General features: G+C 42.1%; 1 pseudogene across 1 annotated transcript; it reads right to left on the bottom strand.

Annotated features, from left to right (window-relative positions):
* Window positions 1–11,346: 11,346 nt before the first annotated feature.
* LOC148131882 (acetylcholinesterase pseudogene) lies at window positions 11,347–14,899 on the bottom strand (annotated as a pseudogene). The gene is made up of 2 exons (XR_015747171.1): window positions 14,651–14,899; window positions 11,347–12,894 (listed from the first exon to the last, which is right to left on the bottom strand). The product of XR_015747171.1 is annotated as an acetylcholinesterase pseudogene (transcript).
* Between the last annotated feature and the right edge of the window lie 3,587 nt (window positions 14,900–18,486).

Raw genomic sequence — 18,486 nt, 5'->3', positions numbered from 1 at the left:
TATATATGGATTTAATGACACCTTTCCCCTCCAACTTTTTCCTAGCGTATTCCCACAGCTTGCATATCTTTGTTGATAGTGTCTTGCCATCTCTGTTTTGGATGCCTGCAAGGACCCTTTCCCTCCAACCGCTGTTTAAAATTCAAGGTTGGGTGTGTACTGAAGTAATTTATTTAGGATGGTTACAGTGAAGGCATTTAACAATATTTGTCAATCAGGACTGCCAGAATTACTAAGCTAGGCGGTCACGTGACATTATGCTTTATGACTGAATCGCTTAGAGATAGAAATTCAGAATAGCAGAATAACAGAGCTAGAAGGAAACTTGGAGGTCTTCTAGTCTAACCCTCCTCTCCTCAAGCAGGAGACACTATCATTCCAGACAAGTGACTGTCCAGTCTCTTCTTAAAAACCTCCAGTGATGAAGTAACCACAACTTCTGGGAGACAAGCCATGCCACTGATGTATTGTTCTCACTGACAGGGAATTTCTTCTTAGTTCTTGGTTTTATCCCTGTCCTATTGCAACACTAGGACTTGTAATAGTTTCTTAGAAGTAGTTCAGGGAAATGTACTGCAATATGATAGTCTGCTAGGTGTAGTGATTTACGTCCTGGACAAGAAACAAGGGGACTATGAATTCTATCTATCCTTTAGGTGTGAAAGCTAGCTGGGTGACTTTAGGCCAGTCCTCCTGCCTCTCTTTCCAACCTACTGCACAGGTTGTCACCGTGAAGAAAATAGGCAGAAGCATTAAATACACCATTTATACAAGTAACAGCAGTGGGATATGCATCTCCCGGTAATAATAAAGCATTTGCTGAAAAAATGAAACCATCTTTTTTAGTACCACCCTTGTGTTGAGGGTGCTCTTCAATTGTTCTTTATCAGACTGGAAGGAGCTACTGAATTGGATGTGCATGGTTCACTGCTGGTTGTCTACTCTTCAACATCTTTAAGAGGAATATGTAGCTCATAACACGTATAAAAAAGGTGGGGTTTCTAACACACAAGTCACAGTTGCTATCTTGGTTTATTTTTTAACATACTTTCTCCTCTCCCTCCCTCCCTCCCATGGGCATCTGCTGTGGGATAGCATCTGCTTAATCAACATACATAATAGCTATTCCATCCATCTTCATTACTCCCTTAACCTCCCCAACCCAAATCTTGACCTACCATTTCTTCCTGTTCCTTTAGCACCAACATTTGAGCACCTCTGGCTCTGCAGTCTTCCTGGCTTTTGTCCCAGGTCCCTGGTTCTTTGGAAATCCAGTAACATTTGCCATCATGATAAGACCAGTTTCCAGGACATAGGTGGCATCTGAAACTCTCTGAAGGTCAAACAAAAAAGATTCATTTTTTTTACAAGAATCATATATGAACTTTTTAAAAGGGATGTGGAAGTTTTAAAGCTGCACTACAGTCATTCATGCATTTGCCATCACAGCGAGACACTGATAGGCCTCAATTTATTACCATACTGGAGTCTCCCCATTACTGTCCCAAATCGTGATGGTCATTAAGCAAAGCTTCCATATGATCATCTTGCCTAACTAAGGTGACCAACTTTTTTACAATGAGAAGGAGGACACAAATAAATTGAAGAAAGAAAAACAAACAAAGCCACTTGCGCGTGGCGCACTCTCTCAAAACAATTCTCCTGTGTGGAGCGCATGCGTCTCATAATCGTGTCTCGCTGCACTATACCGAGCCTTGATGAATCGTCATGTCAAATACAAATACGTCACATCACACACAACGGATCGGATCGGCATCGATCAAATACGGAGATTTACAGATTAGTCTTCAAATATCAAAAAGGAGGACATGTAGGAGGACACTTTTTGAGACAGGACAGAACTTACAAAAGGAAGGCTGTCCTCCCTAAAGGAGGATAGTTGGTCACCTTACTAATAACCCCACCCGTGATCTCCCCAATTTCTTTAAATGACCATGCAGGTTAAGTGGATCATTGGGTGCCTCAAGAACAGGAATGCCACAGGAGACATACTGTAGGTCCAGGTCTACCTGCCCCCCCCATGCCTTCCAAGGCCTCCCCCATTCCCAGAGGCAGGTTGTGCTCTGCTTCCTGCTCTTTGGAGCCCCCGCAGTCCTTGGGGCCTGCTTCCCACCCCACTGAGTCCCCCACACTCCTCCTCACTCCCCATCACCAATCCCTCATTTATCTTCTGTACTGTAGGTCTCCAGAGCTCACACTGGGGTAAGGACAGGGGTGGGATTCTACCAGTTTGCACCTATTCGGTAGAACCGGTTGTTAACATTCTAAGCAGTTTGGAGAACTGGTTGTTAGAAGAAATTACTGGCCTAATCCTGTAAGGAAGGCAGCAAGGAAACTTTCTGGTGTTGCTTACAGAAACTGCCTCTCCGTTAACCCTTGTTACATTCTTGGCAGGACTAGACTTCCTGTCTCTGGAACTTCTCTGGAGTTTTTCCCCCCTCCTTTGCTGGTACTTTGCTTGTGTGAAGTGACCATTCAAAGTTACAATGGCACTGAAAAAAGTGACTTATGACCATTTTTCACACTTACGACCGTCGCAGCATCCCCACAGTCATGAGAGGCCAGGCGAGGAGATGCGTGCCTCGATGTGAGTGATATTGAGTTGGGCACACCCAGCCAATAACATGACCACCAAGCCACGTCCACTCAGTCACATGACCACCAAGCCACGCCCACCAACTAAGCCATGCCCACAGAACCAGTTGTTAAAATTTTTGAATCCCACCCCTGGGTAAGGATGGCTCCTCCGAAAATGGTTCCTGCTTCTGGGACAGAGCCATACAGCCTAGGGATGCCAAGGGGCAGTGCGGCCTGCTCTCCTTCCTCAATGAGAGCTCCAAGGCTCCACAGTACAAAAGATAAATGAGTGCTCAGTGATTGGGGATTGGGGAGGAAGATGTAGGATCTGGTGGTGTGGAAATGGAGATAAGGGCTGCGTGGGATAGATTTTTTTCAATATTTTCAATATGGGTTTTGTAGTACTGCTGCACTGGCTAACACGGGTTTTCTCACATTTTAATTTTTCTTATTTCTCTTTCTCTTTAAAATGTATTGTTAATAATTGGCTATCGTGGAGGAGATAGGCGGGGAGCCACTGCACTATCCCTGCAATTGGTTGTAAGGGTGAATCCGCCTGAATTTTATTCTCGTGACCACAGAAGTAGTGCAGGAGTTACTGTACAACTTTGAACTGTTGTATGTAGCTTTGCGGATTCCATCATAACTTTGAACTGTTGCTAAGCGACGGATAGTAAGTAGAGGACTACCTGTATTTGCAGCAGTTATATACTGAAACTATTCTAGAGGTATACTTTCAAGTATTGAATCTGGAAAAAAAATCTAAAATCAGGGACAACTGGGGAAGGGTGCAAAAATATCAAAAGGCAGCTGTATCAAACCACATGTAAAAAGTGGGGGCATCAATTATATGGTCATGGCTACCATCTCAATTTTTTGGATCCCTCTTGCAGATGCTAAGACCAAATTAAATATAAGGAGACCTTTTGGGTGGCTGTCTCTGAAAGCCTCCACCAGGGTGGCTTAATGCAGGTTGATTTTTCTTTTGGTTGAGAATTCAGAGGGGAAATGAAACTTGATTTATTGTCAGTTACATGATGAATATTTATTATTATTGCTAATTCATATAGAAGTCATGGTATGTGACAATACCAAAAGTTAATGAACCCAGATCAGCCAAGCTGTCATTTGTATTCTGTGTCTACTACCACTTTAATGTTTTTTTTTATAACAGTCTGTGCTGTATTATCACAGTATTGTATTTCTTTCTGCAGCCTCCTACTAGTGGTGCCATTAATACTTTAGCATTCATATTATGCATAGTTATTGATCTACAACGTGCTTGTTTGGTGGGGTCATTTTTAGGTATTAATATTACTGTAACATAGGATGTATAAAAAGATGGAGGGAATATAGAAAGGGAATATACTGTGGAAAGATGCATTGATTATAAACCTCTAAAAATATAGACATCAATATATTTATAAAAGTTCTGTACCTTTCATCTGGAAATCCATCATGTCCAGGGTCTTCCCCTAGTTTTACACAGAGATTGTATTGTCTTTATAGTAGTAATAGGGCTATAAAAAGATTCCTTAAATATCCTCCTAGAGGATTAACTCAATGATAAAGAGTATTTATTTATTTTAAAAACAAATATCCCTCTTGATGCATTCCACAAAATAAGCATTGCTTATTAGGAAAGCTGATATCATATAACTTATAATATTTAAGTTTTAGAGCAACTGGAATGTGGTCCAAGGTTATAATGAAACAGAAGTTCATAAGTGAATTTAGCAAAATAAGAAAAACGATAGTCTAATTTGAAACAATTTTCAAGTACATGAGAAAAAAAGGATATTGCCTGCATTTTGGGTTTTAAAAATGCCAATTGGTTAACTTACATTCTAATATGTTCTGTATATGTTTGTAATACTTATCCATTGTGAGAAAAGACAAAGGGTTTTATTTATTTATTTTAAATATCTAGCTGAGAATGTTGGATTAAGTTAACATCACTAGCACAGATTACATATTGATAGTTTGCAGAATATAGTTATGGAAAACATCTATAAAGTATTTCAGAAGTGTTCTTAAGGAGGCCATAAAAGGACCATAATCTGGGCAATAGAGACTTCACTTGTCTTTAATATATATCTATACATATGCATATGCATATGCATATACATCATATTCATATACATACACATACACATAACACACACACACACACACACACACACACACACACACACACACACACATATATATATATATATATATATATATATATATATATATATATATATATATATATATATATATATGTATGGTGTTCGCTTGGTTCGGGTATTTTCCCACGTCATTGTAGTTCTTTTAAAGTTGTAGCAACGTTTCAGCAGAATCTCATCTGCCATCATCAGGCTTCTGTATTGTGTCCGTCTGTGGGTCAGACTTTTACAGTGGTTTCAGATTTAAATTTGGGGCAGCCTATTGCTGTGCCAGAATGGTTTTTTCTTCATCCTGATTGGTTGGGAGTCTTGGTCTGTGTTTATTGGTCTCGGAGTTTGCTGTGTTCTGCTTGATGGGTGTTTCTGATATCTTCTGTCTGTTTTTTGGCTCTTTTTGTATCTTGATTGGCTGGCAGCATTGTGTTACTTTAATGGAGGTCTTTAGTGCAGCTTGGCTTCGGGTAAATGGACGGCTATCATTAGTTAGGAAGCTGGGTTTCATCTGGGTGCCTGGTTGGGGTGTGTTTGAGCTGGAGGTATCAGGGGGATCTGTTTGTGCCCAGGTGTTTGCCTGGCTTGTGGTGTGGAGATTTTTTGTTTGTGAGTGCAGGCTTCAAATGATTGACAGCCTGGTGGAATCATCTCTTCTGTTCATGCTTTCTGGTCTTTTTCAATCTCTATGGCTTCTCTGATGACTCTGTGGCTAGGGTTTTCCATAGTGGCCAGGGTTTTGGTGCCATTGAAGTTGATGCTATGACCTGTAGCTTCCATGTGTTGGACTAGTGAGGAAGTGTGTTCCAGCTTTTTGACTGCATTTTTGTGTTCATCCAGGCGGGTACTTATTCTTCTATTGGTCTGTCCAATGTATGTGGCGGGCATGATGCACAGGGGACTTCGTATACGCCTTGGTTTTCCAGGTAATTTTATCTTTGGGGTTGCTAAGGATGGCTGCTATTTTTCTGTCTGTTTTGAAGGCAGTCCTGATGTGATGTCTGTGTAGTACCTTACTAATTTTGTCTGTAGTACCTCTTATGTAGGGCAGGACAGCTGTTCCATAGGTCTGTTCATCTTCTGGGTCTCTATTATGTTTCAGTGTGTTTTTGTGGATCAAGCTGGTGATTTTGCTTTTGTGGAAGCCGTTGGCTGTCAGTACTTTAGTCAGGGTGCATAGTTCAGCCTTAATGTGTGTCTTGTCTGCCAGGCGTTTGGTTCTGGTAATTAGTGTTTTAGCCACGGAGTTTATCTGTGCTGGGTGGTGGTGGGATTGGGCGTTGAGGTAGCGGTTGGTGTGTGTTTTCTTCTGGTATATGGTGTGTCCTAGTGTGCCATCTGTTTTTTGTAGATTAGTACATCTAGGAATGGTAGTTGTTTGTTTGTTTCTGTTTCCATGGTGAACCTGATTTTGGGGTGTGCGCTGTTTAGGTGTGTTAGGAAATTGTTTAGGTTTTCTTGTCCATGGGGCCAAATCACGAATGTGTCATCGATGTATCTTAACCATAGTTTGGGTTTGAGGATGGCATTGGCCAGGGCTCTGGATTGAATTCTTCCATGAACAGGTTAGCAATGACAGGTGACAGTGGTGATCCCATGGGGGCTCCTTCTATTTGTTTGTATCTTTGTCCTTTGTATATGAAATATGTGTTGGTTAAGCAGTGTTCTGTTAGTTCCATGAGGTGTTTGGCTGGTTGGTATTTATTTTTGATGATTTCAAGGGTCTCTTTTATCGGGACTTGAGTGAATAGGAAACCACGTCAAAACTTACAAGCAGATCTTCTTGCTCCACGTGTAGATCTTTGATCATTTCCAAGAAGTGGTATGAGTTTTGTACATGTGAAGCTGCTGTTTCAGCATGGGGCTGTAGCTGCTTTGCTAGGTATTTGGCTAGGTTTTGTAGTGGTGCTCCTCTGGAGCTGACTATGGGTCTGAGAGGTATGCCTTCTTTGTGTATTTTTGGGAGGCCGTATAGTTTGGGGCATCTGGAAGATTTCTCTCTGGGTATAATCGTGTGTTGGATCTCTTTGCTTATGTGGCTGGTTATAATTTTCTTCTTGGTTAATTTTTCCAGATATGTGGTTGGGTCTGTGTTTATGGGTTTGTATGTGGAGTCTTGGAGTAGGTCTGTCAATTTTGTTTCGTAGTCTTTTCTGTCCATTACTACAGTGGCATTTCCTTTGTCTGCTGGGAGGATGATTATGCTGCTATCTCTTTTCAGGGTTTGTAGTGCTTTAATTTCATTTTTCTGTAAGTTGCTTTTGGGTGGCTTGCTTGTGCATAGGATATTGGTAACTTGGTGTCTTATTTTATCAGCTTCATCTGTATTTAATTTAGTTAGGCTGGATTCTACTGCACATATGATGGATTCTGTGGGGATTTTTTGGGGTGCTATAGCATAATTGAATCCTTTGGTTAGAACATCTGTTTCTGTTTTGGTGAGTTCTCTGTTGGAAACGTTGTGCACTAATTGTTTCAGGTGTTGTTGTGAGTTGTTGGGGTTTTCTTGTCATGTTCTAATTTCTTTAATTTTTTTCAATAATTTTTCCTGTTTGTAAATACCTTCAGAATCAGCTCTCCAAGTTGTAAGTTGTTTTATCTTGTCCCAAAGTAGAGGTGGATTTTGCTGCTCAGTTCCAGGTGTAGTGCTAGCAAATCTTTGTTTAACTGATCTAATCGGAATCTCTTACTGTGGAGCTCGTTCCGTAGTAAAGCCATTTCAGTTCTTTTCAGGATACGTTTAGTGGCTGCTGTGCTTTGATGAAATGTTAATTTGAAGCAGGTTGGTGTAGTATTGTTGTCTCTGCAGCTGCGTAGGAATTGGAGGTCACATAGTATTCCTGCTCTTTTAATTTCCAGTTTCGTAGGTTTTGATCTGGCTGTTTATTTCCTCCCGTAGAGGTTTGATATTTGTTTTCTTAAGTTTTCAAGGGTACTTACATGTATGGTGTTCGGCTTGGTTAGGGTATTTTCCCACGTCATTGTAGTTCTTTTAAAGTTGTAGCAACGTTTCAGCAGAATCTCATCTGCCATCATCAGGCTTCTGTATTGTGTCCGTCTGTGGGTCAGACTTTACAGTGGTTTCAGATTTAAATTTGGGGCAGCCTATTGCTGTGCCAGAATGGTTTTCTTCATCCTGATTGGTTGGGAGTCTTGGTCTGTGTTTATTGGTCTCGGAGTTTGCTGTGTTCTGCTTGATGGGTGTTTCTGATATCTTCTGTCTGTTTTTGGCTCTTTTTGTATCTTGATTGGCTGGCAGCATTGTGTTACTTTAATGGAGGTCTTTAGTGCAGCTTGGCACCGGAGTAAATGGGCGGCTATCATTAGTTAGGAAGCTGGGTTTCATCTGGGTGCCTGGTTGGGGTGTGTTTGAGCTGGAGGTATCAGGGGGATCTGTTTGTGCCCAGGTGTTTGCCTGGCTTGTGGTGTGGAGATTTTTGTTTGTGAGTGCAGGTTTCCAAATGATTGACAGCCTGGTGGAATCATCTCTTCTGTTCATGCTTTCTGGTCTTTGTTCAATCTCTATGGCTTCTCTGATGACTCTGTGGCTAGGGTTTTCCATAGTGGCCAGGGTTTTGGTGCCATTGAAGTTGATGCTATGACCTGTAGCTTCCATGTGTTGGACTAGTGAGGAAGTGTGTTCCAGCTTTTTGACTGCATTTTTGTGTTCATCCAGGCGGGTACTTATTCTTCTATTGGTCTGTCCAATGTATGTGGCCAGGCATGATGCACAGGGGACTTCAGTATATGCCTTGGTTTTCCAGGTCAATTTTATCTTTGGGGTTTGCTAAGGATGGCTGCTATTTTTTTCTGTCTGTTTTGAAGGCAGTCCTGATGTGATGTCTGTGTAGTACCTTACTAATTTTGTCTGTGCAAAAGTACCTCTTATGTAGGGCAGGACAGCTGTTCCATAGGTCTGTTCATCACTATCCAATGAAGGATTTTCATGACTATAAGCTTTCCTATTCCTCTGTATCAGTTATTATCCAAGGTTTCTGGAAATGTAAAAGGAGAGACTATAAAAGAAATATTCCTTTCTGATTTCTCAGATAGTAAAAAATACACTTCTGTACCTGATGATCAATATCCAACCAAGAGCCAGGATTAGTGTATCCCCAAAGAATATCCTTCTTTATCCTATGAAGAATAGCTGGGCATCACATCCTGGTCTCCTTTTCCTTACTGTTATTTGCAACCACAGATTCATCTTAATTACATTCATTAAATACCTCGAAAGTCCCATTGTCAAAGCAAACAATTGGGACCTCTCCTTTATTCTCCTGGTCTCCCTCTTGCTTTGCTTCTTGTCCTCTTTTTGATTTCTGGGTCGACCAGGAAAGCACCTGTCTTCTACGACAAACTGTATTTAACATTGTTTTCTCAGGAGCTGTGTCTTCAGTGTTGTGGCTCAATCCCATGGTTGTGCTGGCCTTCCTGGCCACAAAACCAGAAACTGAGTGAAGAGATGGTTGAGGGAAGAGCTTGGCCAACTCCATCATCCTTTCTGGTTCTGCTGTCTGGGGTACTGATCTGTTCCATCTGACTGGGTTTCTTCTCCATTCCTGAATCTGACCTACACACCCAGCCAGGAGAGATCATCCTGCAATGCAATGAAGGCTCTGTCTATGTTTTATGTTTGTTAGGGATATACACTAACTTAGGCGTTAGCGGCAGTCTAGCAGACAGGCAGATATGTGAGACAAAAGCGTTGTAGTAGCTTACACTCAGTAAGACAGATACACTTTGCAAGTTAAATAGTTTTTATTCCAGCAAAGAGTTATAGCATAGTCAAGCGGTCCATATGTCATACACTAAGTTCAGTCAGTCCGGGGATTTATTCAGTTTGCAAAGTCCAGTGTCGAAAAAGAGTTCATTAAACTTACAATCAATCAGTCCAGTGATGTGTCTCTTTTGCAGTCAGAGATATGAAGAAAAATCAAACCCTTTTCTTCTCTCAGCAAACATGCAGTTATCACCATCAATCCATTGTCCAGCATTCAGTAAAAGCCAGGGAAACAGTGAGCTCCCTCTTGCTCCTTTTATGGTGATTTAACAACCGCACCCAAAAACTTGGTTTACAGTTTAAAGTGATACATACATAAACTCACTAACATAGTTATATATATTATTTTTATCCAAACTAAGTTAGGTAACCAATGTTATCCTAACAATGTTGCCCTTGGCTACATTGTTTTTCTAGCTACCATTTATTTCACGTGCTTTCCTGCGCCAGGAATCTGCCTGGGGCCTTCAAAGCCAAGTTGATCACTTTCAGCATGCTGGTCTTCTGCAGTGTCTGGGTCTCCTTCCTGCCCACCTACCTGAGCACCAAAAGGAAAGTCCATGGTGGTCGGTGCAGGTCTTCTCCATCTTGGCCTCAGTGCTGGACTGTTGGGTTGCATCTTCTTCCCCAAATGTTGTAATATCCTCTTGAGACCAAAAAGATCTAAATACTAAAGGAACACCTAAAGATGAAAACAGCGAACTGATTAAGAAATTCTTGAGCTCATAACATTATTTATTCATTGTAATTTTTATAGAAAAGTTATAGAAATAAAATGAATAAATATTGATGTTATATGATTCTTTTGCATCTGTTGCATTTTAGGATAGTTAAAACTAAAATAATAATGTGGACATTGTTAGATTAATCAGCAAAATCCAAGATAATCATCCAACAATAAAATAAATGGCTTTATCACATTCATGAGTTTTTAAACTTTTAGCAGTCCTCCTTTTCCTAAGCATACAAGTCAGGCAATACCTAACATATGAACCATGCAGGGTGGGCTGGGGGTTGCAAGGTTCAGGTGAGCCCCTAGATAAGGTTCTGTGCAGTTTGGAGAACCCCAAATCCCACTCCTGGCTGTCCGCTCCCACCCCTCCCCTCCCTTCCCAGAATTCCCGCTGCAGCCCATTTTGGATGCAGGTAAGTGCAGGATGCACAGCCTAAACATAGCGGTTGCTTGGCAATCAAGCAGACACAATGAGAAATTGGAATAATATTGCTATTTCACCATCTTTCTTACGATGCAGAAATCCTAACCTGGGCTCTTGCATGTGTCTTCAGTTAGACTCCCTTTACTTTCAGTAAGATATGATAGATAACATCATAGATAAGAGCAGTCTTGTTATGCATCAATCCGAATTCAGAAGCAACAGCCAGAACCCAGAGCCATCAGATTCTGGTAGCTAGACACTAGTGATAAGGGCCATACAGTTGAGACAACTTTGGAGTAGGAAATCATATGTCACCATCCTATGCAGTGGTGGGATTCAATTTTTTTTACTACTGGTCCTGTGGGCATGGCTTGGTGGGCGTGGCAGGGGAAGGATACTGTAAAATCTCCAGTCAGAGGTGGCATTTGCCAGTTCTCCGAACTACTCAAAATTTCTGCTACCAGTTCTCCAGAACTTGTCAGAACCTGCTGAATACCATCTCTAAACTACATGTATTAACACAACCTGTAAACATAGGCAAAGGAGTAGAGTGCATTACTTTATGGCTGCATTATTTTAGGTTTAAAATGCATTTGTTGAATATGTGTGTGGGGGCTTTCTTTGGATTTAAAATACAAATTGATAGAAATAAAGTGAACCACTTACCCAGTTCTGGCAAATTCTGCCCAGTAGTGCATCACCTTACGGCTCAGTCTGGCTTCAGCCTCTGTGTATGTTTGATTGACAGGCATCACTGATTCAAGGGTCCCAAAAAGGTAAGGAATCTCAGCACCGTGGGATGCCCCAATCCATTCAGGCCAAACTGACCATGAAGGGCGATGTGCGAATAAATAGGCATATACAGGACTCCCCGTTTTCCTGATATTTCCTGCAGCTTCAATGAATGGACATGTAAATATCCGATCTGTATAGAAGTGGGACAGAGCGGAGCGGTATTTTGCTGGACCGTGATTCCCTTCACTGTACCTCAGTGCTATACTCTGAAACACATCTTCAGTTGCATTTGGCACCAACAGCTGTATCCCTTTCAGAAGCTGCTCCTGACTGATGAGATTGTGGGTGACATTAGAGAAAACATAATGGACAAATGAGGCCGCTTCATCAGAGGTTTCACCTATGAGGACAGGTTTGACTTGAATTTGCCCCTCCTCCATGAGCTTTTCTGGTTCCCCAAATAAAAAGTCCCCATCTGTGGTTGGCCTGAAGGGAAAATTCAGAAGGATGCCACCTTTCAAGAACATAGCTATTTCATGCTGAATAAATTCAGAAACATTTTTTGTTTGCAGACAGTGCCCTATGCTGATCTTATTGTCCTCGGAGCAACCTAGCAAATGAACGAATTCCAGCGCTAACCGTTTGATTTCCTCAGGAGACCTCCAAGCCCAGTAGGCATTGGCTGTTCCACTCTGTATCACCGCTTGGGCAAAAAGGTCCTGGCTTTTTGGCGCGAGAAGATGGAAATTCACAGAAGCTCCTCCAGCACTGTGGCCAAAAATGGTCACGCGAGAAGGATCTCCCCCAAAGGCAGCTGCATTCTCTTTTACCCACTTCAGGGCCAGCTGTTGGTCCAATAAGCCTAGGTTCCCTGGGGCAGCTGGTGGAAAGTAAAGGAAGCCTAAGGCTCCCAAGCGATAATTGATGGTGACCACAATGACATTCTCAGTGGCAGCTAAGGATGCCCCATTGAACAACTCCAGAGAAGACGTGCCCATTAAATATCCTCCTCCATGTATCCAGACCAAAACAGGCACTGGGGCAGAAGGTTGTGGGTGTGGCACCCAGATGTTGAGCGAAAGGCAGTCTTCTGACAGTGGTTTTTTAGGAGACCATATCTCAGCTTCAGGGACATCCCGGAAAATAAATTGAGGACAGGAATTGCCAAAACTGGTGGCTTCCAATGGTTGCTTCCATGGCTGATGTGGAAGAGGTTTCTGGAAACGCAAATTCCCCAGGGGAGGTTCAGCATAAGGAATGCCTAGATAGGCTGTCACAGATCCAAGGCCAGACAGGAACTGCTTGCCCTTAATAGGGCCACTGCTGGTTATGACCACTGTGTCTCCATTAGAAACAGAACTGGAGGCTAGTGGAAAGGGGAGGAGGACGAGGAGGAGGCAGCACAAGAGAGATGGGCATAGCAGACAAGGCATTGCAACAGAAGGACGAGTCAGTGGACCTGGAAAAAATGACAACCAATATAAGATTATTCCAATACTGTATAAGCCCACCTTATGCCGATTCATGATTGTTGTGATGGTGGTGCTCCTTTTTTCCTGAGGACACCAATGGTGAGCAGGTAATGACTTAGTCAACTTTGCGCTTCTCCATGATGTATCTCCAACCTTCTAGAACTCTTGATTAAAGATCCCCTTGTTCAGCGAATGGAGAGTTTTACACAGAATTGCTAGTAGATCTTCTCCAGGGTTCCCAATACAGTGTTGGTATATATTATTCACGTTCTAACTTTCTAACTTATTCCAGAATCCTATTCTGGAACTTGGTGTACAAATCCCTATCTTGTAAACTATGGTTTAAGATATAACTGAAATAAATAACAATGTAAAATGACCCGAAATCAACATTTTACTGCTCTGATCTTGTTTTAAATCCACCGACCCTATCAAGCCAGAAGAGTCACTGAAAACCTAGGATCACGAAAGTAAGTGTGCCCTCTTTTGGGTATGTTGTGCAATAAAATTCCTTAGAAAAATCAGTTATGCTAAGAATAGTTGGAGGCACTTATAAGAGACCAGCAAAGAATACCAACAATAATGACGCTGTTTTTAACCTAGAAACATTAACCAAAATTGTAAAGCATCAGGAAAAAAAAATGGAGAGATCTATAAAATGTATAAAAGGCTATAAATCAGTGTTTCTCAATTTTAGCAACTTAGATGTGTGGACTTCAAGTCCCAGAATTTTGGGAGTTGAAGTCCACACATCTTAAAGTCGCTAAGGTTGAGAAACAATGTTATAAAAAGTCAGGTACGACTGAAAAGGTAAGACAGCAGACTTTCAGCTTCTGCCTCTGAACCCGGTAACTCAGGTTTTCTAATCACCATGGAATTTCCTATTTTCTTTCACCCAAAAGCTAGCCTCAGAAATATTTTTTTAGAACAGCTACATTCCCTTTAACCCAGGGGTGCCCAACCCCTGCGCCGTGGCCCACTACCAGGCCTTGAACCTTTCGCAACCGGGCCATGGAAGTGGCAGGTGAGTGCGTGTGCATGCATCCATCCCCATTTACGCAAGCAGCATGTGTGTGTTCCCCTCTAACTGCCCCCCTGGCGGTCCACAGCCAAAAAGGTTGGGGAACTCTGCCCTAATGTTAATATTTTCCCATCCACACATGCTTTCCTCAGCAGGCACTCTGGTCTGCCTAACATAAGCATTTCTCTTGGCTTCCTGAAGAAGGGCTAACATTATTTGTCCTCCAGGAGCAAGACAGATTCCAAAACTGTCAGCCGTACAGTCAGCAATATTAAAGCAAATCAAAGTAGAAATAATACCTCCCGTGATGTATCCAGCACAATTGCACAGTTGCTTTAGGAAGTGCAATTCTATCAGCATCTACCTAGAAGAATTTCCCACTGATTTTTAAGAGGTCTTATTGCTAGATAAAGATGGTAGAAATTTGCAAGCACATATCTGAATCTAAAAGAAATGGCAGCTCAGTATGGGCTTTCTCCTCACTGCTTTTCTTTTCTCTGTGTCTCAAATTCTAGCAGGCGTTTCCTATTATGGTTGAATAAATTGTTGTTTCTTTACCTATGTTTAGCCTGGAATAGAATTAACTAGCCTAAATAGAATTAACCAGCCAGAAAAAAACAAAAACAAAAAAATGCTATTCCCTTTCCTAAAAATCACCTTTTAATTCTCTGGGGGAAAAAAACTGGTTTTTTTTTTAAAAAAAATTCTGCAGATTTACTCACTTGTCAGATTTAACTGGACTATCTGTTATTTGAAAGAAGAAAGCAGCTTCGGAGATGACCAGGCTGTACGTTACCCTGCTCACAAAAAAATGATCACGAAAAGAGCAACTTTATATATTGCAGGAAGGTACATTTACCAACTGGATTCTGTCCACGAAGGGGGAGGAAGCTGCACATATTGGCAAAAGGCTCCAAGATCAAAGACACGGAAAAAACAGAGAACTTCCTTCAAATGGGGTGAGAGAACTGTAGACTAGAGCAAAGGACAGTCACTATCTCTGATACGCAATCTACGGCCTTGAAAAGAGCCATTACAACATCTGCCCAGATTTTAAAGCACGTAAAGCAAATAACAGATACCTGAGGTGACCCTTCACTGGGGGATTCTAAAAATATAGGATAGAGAGCATCACCACCCTGTAGGTTCACAATTGGCCAACCAACTGCACTCAGCAGGTATCACAAACAGTTGCGGGAGCTAGTAGGTATGTCTAGTAACTAGCTTATTAAAGAGAAGGATTAGAGGGGACATGATAGGTGCCTTCCAATACTTTAGAGGCTGTCACAAAGGAAAAGGGGATTGACTCATTTTCTAAGGCACCAGAGAAGAAGTAATGGGTGGAAGCTTTTTAAAGAAAGATCCAAGCTAGAAGGATAAATGTTCTGATAGTGAGAATGATTACTCAGTGGAATAGCTTGCCTCCTGGAGTTTTGTGTGCTCCGTCAGTGAAGGTCTTCAAAAATAGATTGGAGTCTTTGGTATAAGTTCTCCTGCCTTGAGAGCTTGGACTAGAACAAGGGTTGCCAACCTTTTGGACCTCAGAGACCACCAAACTCATAATTTTAAATCCAGCGATCCAGAGACCCTGGGAAAATCCCAAAAAAAGTCTGCAGGAAAATCCTCCACCCTGTTTTCCTACCGATTGATCGTTCTTTATTTGGGATTGCAGGATACCGTCTCCAGCTCCGTTCTCAGTGGGAGAGAGAGAGAGACTTTTGGCTTCATGCAAGGAAAGCAGCAGAAGTCTTCTTTCTCTCCCCCAAACTCCGCCAGAAATGAATCTTTGGGACCCTGCAAGGCATCCTGCTCTTAGAGTGCAGCTGCTTTCCTTGCGTGCAGCCAAAAGCAGAAGCAGAAAGCAGCAGCCTGGTGGCCAGGCAAGGTGCGTGGGGCAAATTTTCCCCCTCTGCTCTTTCCTCCCTCCTCTCACTACCTCGTGTTGTTCACAATTCAAGCGACGCAAACCTTCTGTTTCCGAGGGCCATGTGAGCGGCGCAGCTTTGTGTTCCTGCGCAGCCTGGATTAATTGCTTTGTGGGGGGGGGGAGTGCTTTGGGGGTGACATTTCTCTGCGGACCACCAAAATTTTCTTGCAGACCACCAGTGGTCCCTGGCAACCACTGGACCAGAAGACCTCTAAGGTCCTTTCCGGTCCTGATTCTATGTTCTATGCTAATTAATTTGTTTTTAAAACTCTAAGTCCTATGTAAACAGAGTTCATCCTCTCCAACCTGATACAGAACTATTAATGCATATGGTTTTCCATCCAGTTGTGGACTCACCTTACTGCACTGCCATTCAAATCACATTTCAACAGCTGGTTCATGAGATCGTCCTGTGCAGCCTGATTAAAAGCTTTTACTGAAATTGAGGTACATAATTCCAAGTCTTTTCTTTATCGATCAGAGTAGTTACCTTGTCAAAGAAGGAGCCAAGATCGGTTCACACAACTGTTCTGGGCTATGTTTTATGAGATAGGCCAGACAAGAGTTTTTAGGGTTTGATGCTTTTCCAGAAGGTCAAAAGGTGGGAGCAGATGTCAATTCAGGTGGGTCCATAGAGTGGGGCTCCCCCTTTTAGGCCTCATGGCCTTGCCATCCTCAGGCCTCCTTCAGCCCAAGGATGTCTGAGGCTCCAGTTTGTAATATGCCTTCAGCAAAGAAATGTTGGCATACTGGTGAGAGTAGGTGGCACCTTACCAATGCAACTCTGGCATGTGTACAGCCAGTATTAGCTCAGTTGGATCTCCTCCCCTGATAGCAATGCTTGCCATCGACGGGTCAGTGGCAGTACATTGATCCTTATAAACCCTTTACATAAGCAATCTCTTTTGTGTTTGGGTGATTAGTATTAGATGATGGTATTGCCTGTGACACTCTATGGAAGCAAAAGTTGGAATTTAAAGAAGCAGGATAGGAAGTATTGACACCTTTGAACTTTTAATAATGTTGGAGAAAACTCCTGAGGCTATCGTGGTCAGCCAGGAAAAGAAACTGAGGGATCGAGCGAATCAACCCAGCATTCCCACTCGAGGTACAAGTGACCTGGGTCACATTATTCTACTTTAAAGGAGAATAGTTGTAGCTCAGAACTGAAATGAGGAGTCCTTGGTGCTCTCTGAGTGCCAGTCAGAGGACATGATGAAAACTCTTTAATTTCACAACTTATGGACCTAACCAGTTTCAATTGAGAAACTGTGACCATCCTAGACCAAGCAAAGTCCAAAATACTAGAGAATTCCTGGATGCCTGGCACTGTGTCAAATTGGCCATCAATAGACGCATAACTTCTTCTACTCACTGCACAAAAGACAATCCTGTTGAAGGAGGGGGTCTTCAATTTTGATATAGCCTCTTTGTCACCTCTTTCAAACCAGTGGTCCTCTCTGTCCAGATTATGGACTTTGCTATCTTCAAAAGAGTGGCCTTTGTCTTTCAAATGCAGATGGACTGCTGAATCTTGTAAGGCAAACGGGCTGCAAGATCAGTCAGAACCGAAGAAGCTTCTGGGATGACTAGCTCAAGGTCGCCCAGTTTTCATGGCTAAGGTAGAACTCACCGTCTCCCGGTTTCTAGCCTGGCGCTTTAACCACTAGACCGAGCTGCCTTTCATGTCACCATCTTCCTTGCTTAATTTCCACAGGGTGGTCTATCTGTTTGGGAAGATGGTGGCTTTAGGCTCAAGGCAGATCATTTCAGAAGGACTGGTGGACAGCAGAATACAATTCCCACATTCTGGACAGTCAAGGAAATGAGGGAGGCTGGCCTAGCTGGGAATTTTTCCCAAAGCAGACGGACAGGGGAGTTTACATAAAGTCATTGTAAGTTTGTATCACAATAGGAAAAATTCACTAAAGCAATTTGGCAAACCTCAGATTGTGGAATTCCCTTTCGGTGATACAAAACATGTATGAGAACTAAGAATTTTACTAGCTGCCAGGAATGAGAATTTCTAGATTACTCATCTCTAGTAATTACTATATTTGCTAGCCTTATTCTTTACTTTAGAATGACAGGCCCTCTGAGTGCAGGGATACAGCCAAGGTATTTTATTTTATTTTATTTTTTAAAAAAAATCGTATTTATTTGTTTGATGTACATAAAAGTTTCCCACTTCCTCTTTACAATCACCCATAAGCCACCTAGCGCAGCTTCCCACGTATAAAATAATACCATATCCTCTGCAATGTTTGGAGATGACAAATTTAGGATGCAGAATAAAAACCTAAAGATATTCCCACAATTTCTCAGCCAGTTTTAATTCAGCATCTGAATTTCAGATAAAAGAAGTGGAATGAGGAACCCGTTGACTTGACCTGTCCATCTCAACAGAGGATTTCAATTGTGCGTACAGGATTCCACAAGTTCACCAACACAGGACCGATTGGCGAACAGGTTTATCTGCTTAACTTCAACAGAAGGCTTCAACAGAAATCTCCCTTATAGGTAGAAGAGGGACAAGTAAAATCACATGCTGGAGTTACAGTGCTGATTCATGGTGAAACATCTGAGGATTTGGCATTGTTTTTTTAAAAAAACAAATGGCAGACCCCAATG

The sequence above is a fragment of the Notechis scutatus genome, chromosome 2 (genome assembly GCF_049901735.1).
Source record: "Notechis scutatus isolate UNSWTSFEM ecotype Mainland chromosome 2, rNotScu1.2, whole genome shotgun sequence".
NCBI lineage: Eukaryota > Metazoa > Chordata > Lepidosauria > Squamata > Elapidae > Notechis > Notechis scutatus.
The sequence above is the reverse complement of the archived record's forward strand: the minus strand, read 5'-3'. Positions and strand labels throughout refer to the sequence as shown.